This window comes from Peromyscus maniculatus, chromosome 5, assembly GCF_049852395.1.
Source record: "Peromyscus maniculatus bairdii isolate BWxNUB_F1_BW_parent chromosome 5, HU_Pman_BW_mat_3.1, whole genome shotgun sequence".
Taxonomy (NCBI): Eukaryota; Metazoa; Chordata; class Mammalia; order Rodentia; family Cricetidae; genus Peromyscus; species Peromyscus maniculatus.
Window position 1 is genome coordinate 138,063,025 of NC_134856.1, and position 8,536 is coordinate 138,071,560.

Sequence of the window (8,536 nt, forward strand, 5' to 3'; positions counted from 1 at the left end):
CAGAATCTTCCACCTCTTTTAACTGACTGAACTGTAGACACAATTCGCTCATAGATACGGTCCCGAATCACTGAGAATGAGTTCAGAATGCTTGGAGAGTAGACTATTCAAAGAAGCTCCAGGCAGAACAATTTATATACCCACACATTTTGGGGGAAATGTGTGGAATTGCTGTCCGTCAATTTTAGAATTTTACTGTGATTTGTGTCTTGGGCCGTCCAACACAGTCTGACTTGAACAGACTGGATACCATTTGGATTTGTGTTATTTGAGATAAATGATGCCAGCTGCTGTGACAGATAACCCCAAAGTTTTGGTGACTTTGCACAGTATAATTTATTTTTGTTTTGTGTCAGAGTCAGAGGTGGGGTGGTGAAGGGCAGGTGTTTGGGGACCCGGGCTGATTTGCCCTGTCCTGTCTTAGGAATTCTCTCCAGTCCACCCCAGTGTAGATGACAAGAGGAAGCAAAGCTGCGGGAGGGTAACATACATCATGTTAATCTACCCATCCTCTCTCCCTCTCCTTCCCTCCTCCCTTCCATCCCTCCCTTCTCCTGTCACTTAGTTCTGTGACCAAATGCACTTTAAATAGGAATTTGAAATCATGGAATTATTGAACACTGGATTTCTCAACTCTGTTCCAGCTAAAGACGGTGTACTCTGGCAAGGCACTGTGCTGAAGGAGTCAGAGTCACAGGCCCTCTAGAAACCATATCACCCTATTCACAATGGGACAGGACCCAGACCCACAAGAAGGTTCCTTTGGAAGGACCAAGGCCTGAGATGTGGCACAGGTTAAGAACTTGGTCATTGTCCAACAATTACAAGAATCCTTAACTATAATGGCAAACATTGAAGTCCAGGCTGCCTGCAAAGTAAACTGCCTTAAAGAAGAGGGAGTCTGTCCAGGATTTCCCTGAGACTCTCCGCGAGTGCTCAGCTTGAAGTCTTCCTTTTCTTTTATGGCACTTCTCAAACCTGGTGCTTAACATAGATGTCCAAAGAAGATGATGCTTTGTGATGAGAGATCCAGGCAGGCGTTAGCTGTTGGTGAGGGGTGAAAACTGATGGTGTAAGGATTCATTTCACCTCCTCTTTTCAGAGCAACCATCTATATATAACAACAAATGGGCAGTCCCCAGGACACTTTATTGCCCCTGTTTACCTTTGGCCACTTAAACATAGTGGGGTGCTTTCCAGGAAGCTTAGCTGGGCTAAGGGGCAGCCTGGGCTGGAGTACTCAGCCTTCAGGCCCCATAGATTCTTAAAAGATCTTGGTTCAAGCTGAAATCACAGACACAGAATGGAAGACATGGGGGAGAGAGTAGCTAAGGCCCTGGGTTTGAGGAAAAAGTGATGAAGATAGCGAATGTCTTCCTGTGAGTTTCATACTTGACTAAGGTACAGGAAAGGGAAGCAGAAAGGACAGAAAGCATCCAGTTGTTAACTCTATCTCTACCCATTAGTGAACAAGGCCGTCTCAGAGACAAACCAACCTGATTGCTATTCTCTTTTCTCATGGGAACAGAAAGGGTATGGAGGAAACGCCGGGTAGTATTCCCCCTCCTTAGAAAGAGTATCCAGAGCTTCCTTGCTGAAATGAGCACTAGTTACCTAGAAGCCTTGAGTGGTTGTGTGGGTTGTCTATGGAAGGCCTCTTCTTTAAGGGTTGAAAATTTAATGGGAAAATGAAATAAATATAATAAGAGGAGAGAGGTAAATACCCAGTGCTCAGCTCTGCCTGGGGACTCTGGCATCTGAAATGACCCAGGGGCTTTCTAAGAAGGGTCAGGTATGAGCTGGCCCTTGAAGGCTGCAGCAGCTCTGGAGACATGGGGAAAGTGTAGTAGCTGGCACTCAGGTTCTGGAGTGCAGCAGATGTGGGCCTATACCCTAGACTATAGCAAGCTTTCTCAAATGTAGTCAGACTTTCCTTTGTGGGACTGCCAGCTCCCCAGTAACAACATGGAGATTTACTATTAATCATGAAAGCTGTGGAGACCAGCCCCCACCTTTTTCAGGGTTCCTACAAGGAGGAGAGAGGACTAAGGAACTTGTAGATAAAATGATAGGCCTAGCCGATGAGAGGAGAGACAGAAACACAGGACAGCTTCAGGAGGACAATACCCAATGGCCCAGAACTTAAGGGCTTTTTATAGCAATGCCAAGAGGAGGGGCAAAAGACCTCCCCCTTGCTAGTTACAACCAAGTGTAGACACCTCCAAACACCTGGTGCCCAGACCCGTGGTCCAATCATCCTCTTACGCAGTCCTGCTGGGTAAAGCAAGCTTAGATTTTACTAGGAAACCTCTGTGGGCGCCCACAGAATGCATGGCCTCTGCCTTAGGCTTTTCCTCACCTAGCTCTTATAGCTTAATTAATCTGCTTTTATTAATCTACGTTTTGCCATGTAGCTCATGGAAACTTGCTCCATGTTTCGCGGGCATAATCTGCGTACCTAGATTCCTTCTCCTCTTCCTCGCTCTTCCCAGAAATCTCACCTATCTTCTCCCACTTAGCTATTGGCCAGTCAACTCTTTTATTAAACCAATCAGAAGGCACCTTGGCAAAGACACATCTTCACAGTGTACAAAAAGATTATCCCACAACACTAAACCTACGTCTTATGAAGTTGATCAGGCTCTTCAATCTTTCTGAGCTCAGTAGCATTTTGTAAAATTTGGTAATATATTTCCCCTCTACTTGTGACAGAATCCTCCCAGGAAGCCCATTATAAAACTAAGAAGTCCTAAACTAAGCCTTACAGGTCAAGGGCCATCCACAATAATCTCACATGGTAGGCTGTTGTAGGGATTAAATGTGATAAGCCATGGAAGGTACCCTCCACTCTGAGTTATCAGGAGCAGTGTATCTTGGCTGCTCACTATGACAGCTGCTCACTAAGGAGCAGCAGTAGCAGGTATATATGAGGCTGAGACAACTGAGTAGAGAGGTTGTGGACAGTCAGGGTGGATGGGGTTCACAGACCTGGGTACTAGGGAGCCTTGGAGAGGTTTTCCATAATGTCACTTGTAGGTGGGCAGGAATAATGTAGTAAAAGGTTCAACTTGACTGCTCTTGTCAGAGTGAGGTTCTGCTGTCCTCTCTAAATCACTTCTACCCCAACAATAGCATGGAAGAGAAGGTTGCATTTAACTTCAGATAACCAGGGATGCTGCAGAGATTTACAGAAGGCCAAGTGAAGGGTCTATCATGATACAGTTGCCTGCAGAACTGTGTTACCACTCAATAACTATGACTGCATCTAGAAATGGAATATGCAAAGGACTCAGATGAAAAATGACATTGTGGAGTCTCATTGAGAAACCTGGGTCTCAAAAACCTTATAATTTACATTACAAAAAAGTCAATCAAACGAACACAGATAAAAGACATTTGGCCTCTAATTTGTATTCCTACCTGATTACAAAATGACTAATCTATTTACTGAGCTCTTTAATCTCTTCCCATATTTTCATCATCCACCTGTCTGATGATTCTAATATATATGCAAGCTGGCGTCACTCTTGGACCTACACAGATGTAGTTTTTGATGTCAGTTCTGCACAAAGCCAACTACCCTTGATTCCCCATGGCCTTTTTTTTTCTATTGATTTAATCTTAACCTCACCCAAGGCTTAGCCTGTCTGTCTTGCCTTTTAATGGATATTTTTAGTTTGTTCTTAGACGTAAAATAGATATGGGACGTAGATCATTGGAATGCTAATCACAACAACAATCAAAGTAAGATCAAAACTCACAGCTTGATTTAAGTGTCCCCAAAGATTCGGTCTAGCTAAGGAACACAGGCAGCAAACTCGGACAGCACCGTATTGTCCCGAGGACCTGTTTCCTGATACTTGGCTTTAGTTCTGTAGACTCCTGTGACTTCCCTGCTTTTCAATATATATTGGCTCAGTACAGTTCTAGACTGGCTGTCTCTAGAAATCTGTAGCTAGAAGAGAGTCATATTTCTTTCCTGTCTGTCCTAAGTGCATTTCCTTGTCTGTACTAGAGATGCTTGTAAGCCAAGAGAATGACAGAATAAGTCCACGGATACATTGGTTCTAAGTACTCATCAATAGCATAACAGAGACACAAGGACTGGCAAAGACTGTTTCCTAATGAGTAGTTCGGGGGTTCATTTCCAAGTGCTGCACTGTGTGTAATGGAACTTTGTTACTGGCTTTTAACTTTGTGTTATTATTTTGTGTGTATGTGTGTTAGTACAGGTGTACACTTGCCACAGCATGTGTGTGGAATTCAGAGGGTAACTCTTTGGGACCAGTTCTCTCCATATCTTGTGGGATCCGAAGACCCAACTTAGATCATCAGGTAGGCAGGCAAGCATCCCTCCGTGCTGAGCTCTGTCACCATCCTCCGGTTGCTTTCAGGTGACCATTACTTCGTCTGACCACTAGGTTCAGGATGCACTGTGGTTTCTCTGAGGACCCATGCAGGGGCTCTGTATCACTTCAAAAGGCCCTATCAGAGGAAATCCATGCTCGGGAGCAGCCATGTGCTTGGAGAGAAAAAGACCACATGGCTGAAAAACAGCACAGAAAAGAAGAGTTAAAAAGAAGAGAAGAAAGAAATTGAAGTCACAGAAAGAGGAAGGATGAGGCAGTAAATGGTGCTTCAAGGCTGTATGTACCCTTAGCACGTCTGGGCCTGGATGGGTACAGGGCCCTACGTCTTAGATTGTCCAAGAAGTGTTAAATTTCAAGTCACGTTTCCTCTTGTTAAGCCATGGCTTTTTGACTCAGAATGAGGGAAATGACCACCAGCAGAAAAGCCATAAAAAAAAAAATGCCTTCCATGTTACATGGGCCTCGCAGACTATTTAGCAATCAACTCCTGGTCCCAGGGAGAGTACTGAATGTAACCTATTATTGAGAGCAAGTGAGTTACACACGTTACAATAGACAGTATTAGTGCCACTGATTGCTTCTTTGAATTAATTATGGCCAGCAGGGACTTCTTGGAACTAACTGTTGCTGGACTCACATTTAGTTTTTCCTAGTGACTGTGTGAGTCCTTTTAGTTGGCACTTAAAATGTTTTGGCCATTTCAGGAGTCAGGTTCCTATTAGATTGTAGAATTATTAGCATTTAGATGTGAGTGCTTTTGATTTTAATTTTAATCCAATGTGTATCATGTACGGAGTAGAACCCTTTAAAAGAAAATATAGAACAAATAAGTGGCCAGTACAGACAGACAAAATGGTATATAAGAAAGAATATAGAAAAACATAAATATTAACAGAAATAGATTCAAGAATAATAACTACTAACATATGGGGGTTGTATTTGTGGTGTTGCCTTTTGCAATGTGTGTGTGTGTGTGTGTGTGTGTGTGTGTGTACTTCCCAATGACTAGAAAGATTATGATTACATCCTATATGCTAGTTTTGTTAGCTATTTTTCACATAATTCTTGTAAGTTTATCTTCCACAGCATTTAAAAATGTTACATGTCCGAGGGTTTTTGCCTGTGTGTGTGTGTGTGTGTGTGTGTGTGTGTGTGTGTGTGTATGTGCACCCCTCCCCTGCAGATGAAATGTTGGGGAAGCTGTAATGCTGGGAGAGTCCATGCAGCCACCAGCCACAGTGCTCTCTTCTAGCTGACATTTTAGCATCTTCTCTTGCGATGCTTGTAGCCATACCTGTGGATCTACCTTCGCAGTAGCAGCCCATTGCATTGTGGGCCTTCCTCCACCACATGCTGTGTTTGTCTTGGGGAGTGGTGGGCTCAGGATGTGATACAATTTGGCAACATTGGTAGCCATAGATGTGGCATAGGAACCTGGCATGGGATGAGTTGACCCATAGTGACCCTGCCCAGTCCTTTTCTGCTTGACTGCAGACCTGCAGCTGTGGATGAGGTGTTCGGTCTATGGTCTATGCTGGCCCCAGGGGAAGCTTGTGGGTATAGGCTACACCAGGCAATCTCCTGTTTCTTTTGGAATAATAAATCAACAATATATTGGAGAAGCCTTTATCCACCAGTCTAAAACAACAACATGCCTCCAGAAGTCACTGGGCAAGTCGAGATCTGAGCACCACTCAGCGCTGAACGCAGGAAGTTATCTACAGCATAGAGAAAATGCGTAGCCTGCTGCAAATCCTGGGAAAACAGGCACAACACACCCAGATGAGGAAAACGAGAATAAACACCTCATCTTTCAATGTTCAGACAGCTCTACATGCAATTTACACTTCAAAACTTCCAGGATATCATGACCCCATATAATCTCAAAATAAAGTCAGAAACCAACAGTTTGAGAGAACACGCAGAAGGGGGATTGAGTCGATGTAAAAAAATTCAGTGAGTTTGGGGGAATAAAAAAACCCACAGAGAATTGTTTTTTATATTCTGACAGAAATTTAGCAGAGATTAAACATGCTTAAGCTGCAAAGAACACGTGGGAAAATCCAGAATTTAAAAAGGCATCTATAGTAGAGCAGATCAAACAGAAAAGTTTGTATTAGTTATGTTTTTCGCTGCTGTGAAAATACACCTGGCTAACACAGCATAAGGAAGGGCTATGTGCTTCAGAGCTTCGGACGGAGACCACTATGGTGCAGAATTCTGGCAGCAGCCATGTGAGGCACTGAATGCATCCGGTCTGCAGCCAGGAAGTGAGAGCAGTAACGCTGCTGCTCAGCCTGGCTTTTTCTCTTCCAGGCCGACCTCAGCCCATAGAACATTAACCTAATCCAGAAGCTTCCTCATAAACAGGCATACTTGAGGTTTGTCTCCTGGTGAGTCTAGATCCTGTCAGTTTGACCATCATTATTCATCATCACAGAATTACTTGAAGTCAGACTGTTGTTTCTTGCTGATTATAGCTTTATACCCAGGACCGCCATTCTTTTTTTTTTCTTTTCTTTTCTTTTTTAATTTTTAGTTTTACTTTTTCTCTCATATATTATAAGTGTTACAGCTCTGGAGGGACAGATATCCTGGCTGTCGGAAGCCAGGCCATACCTACACCTCTGTTCTGGTGGAGGATGGTTTCCACACAGGAATGTAGCAATCCTGCTCCTCTCTGAGAGAACCATCACAGCTCAGCTCTGCTCCACATTGCTAAGGGGTGTTGATTCGGTGTCTGCTCTTCCCCCTGCTCCAGTGAAAGTTATTACTTCTCTGCCCTGCTCCGCTCTGGTGAAAGGTCTGCACACAAAACTCCCTTATTTAAGAGATGTATTGGGAGGGAGGAGTCCGGGAGCGTGGCTGCCTCTGCCAGGGTGGAAAAGGCGGCCCTGAACTGGACAGTCATAGGACATATATAGGGCTTCTAGGTGCAGAGTTTTTCCAGGGTGAAGATTTTTCAGGGTGGGAATTGGTGGGGTATCAATCCCTGAGCTTGGGCAAGCTTGGAGATTGGTTGGACTTTGTGCCTGGAGATTGGTTGTTTTTCCTGCTCAGGGATTGGCTAGTTTTTGTGCTGCATTCGTCAGGGGCAGTTTTTTTGTTGTTGTTATTGTTGTTTTTTTGTTTTTTTGTTTTTGTTTTTGCTCTGGTTTCAGGGCCAAAGTGTGTTTCTTTCAGTGGCCCCTTTTGGCTCTGGTTTCAGGAACAAAGTGTGTTTCTTTCCCTGGCTCTGGTTTCAGGGTCAGGATGTGTTTCTTTGGTCCTTTTACCTTACATATATTACATCTCAACCTCAGTATCCTCTTCCTTCCCTCCTACCAATCCCCTACCCACATCCCCTCTCCCCTAGATCCACTTCCTCCTTTCTCTCCAGAAAAGGGCAGGCCTCCCAGGAATATTAACCAAACATGGCATACCAAGTTATAATAAAACTAGGCATATTTGCCTCATATTAAGGCTGGACAAGGCAACCCAGTAGGAGGAAAATGCAGGCAAAAGAGTCAGAGAGAGCCCCCCCCCCCCCGTAGTGGTATTGTGTTCCCAGAAATATTGTGTACCCTAATAAATTTATCTGGGGTCAGAGAACAGACAGCCACTAGATACAAAGGCTAGAAAATGGTGGCACTCACCTTTAATCCTAGCACTCCAGAGGTAGAAATCCCTCTGGATCTCTGTGAGTTCAAAGCCACATTGAAAATGCCCAGGCATGATGACACACACCTTTAATCCCAGAAAGTGAAACTTTAATCCCAGGGAGTGGTGGTAGAAAGCAGAAAGGTTTATAAGGCGTGAGGACCAGAAACTAGAAGCATTTTGGCTGCCTAAGCATGTGGCTGGTTAAGCTTTCAGGCTTCTAGCAGAACAGTTCAGCTGAAAGCCATTCTGAATGAGGACTCAGAGGCCTCCAGTCTGAGGAAACAAGACCAGCTGAGGATCCAGCGAGGTGAGGTAGCTGTGGTTTGTTCTGGTTCTCTGATCTTCCAGTTCACCCCAATACCTGGCTCAGGTTTGATTTTATTAGTAAGAACTGTTAAGATTCCTGCTACACCCCCCACTCCCACTGTTAGTAGCCCCACAGGAACCCCAAGCTGTACAGTCAGAACACATATGCAGAGAATAGGTCAGACCCATACAGGCTCCCTGGTTGTTGGTTGAGTCTA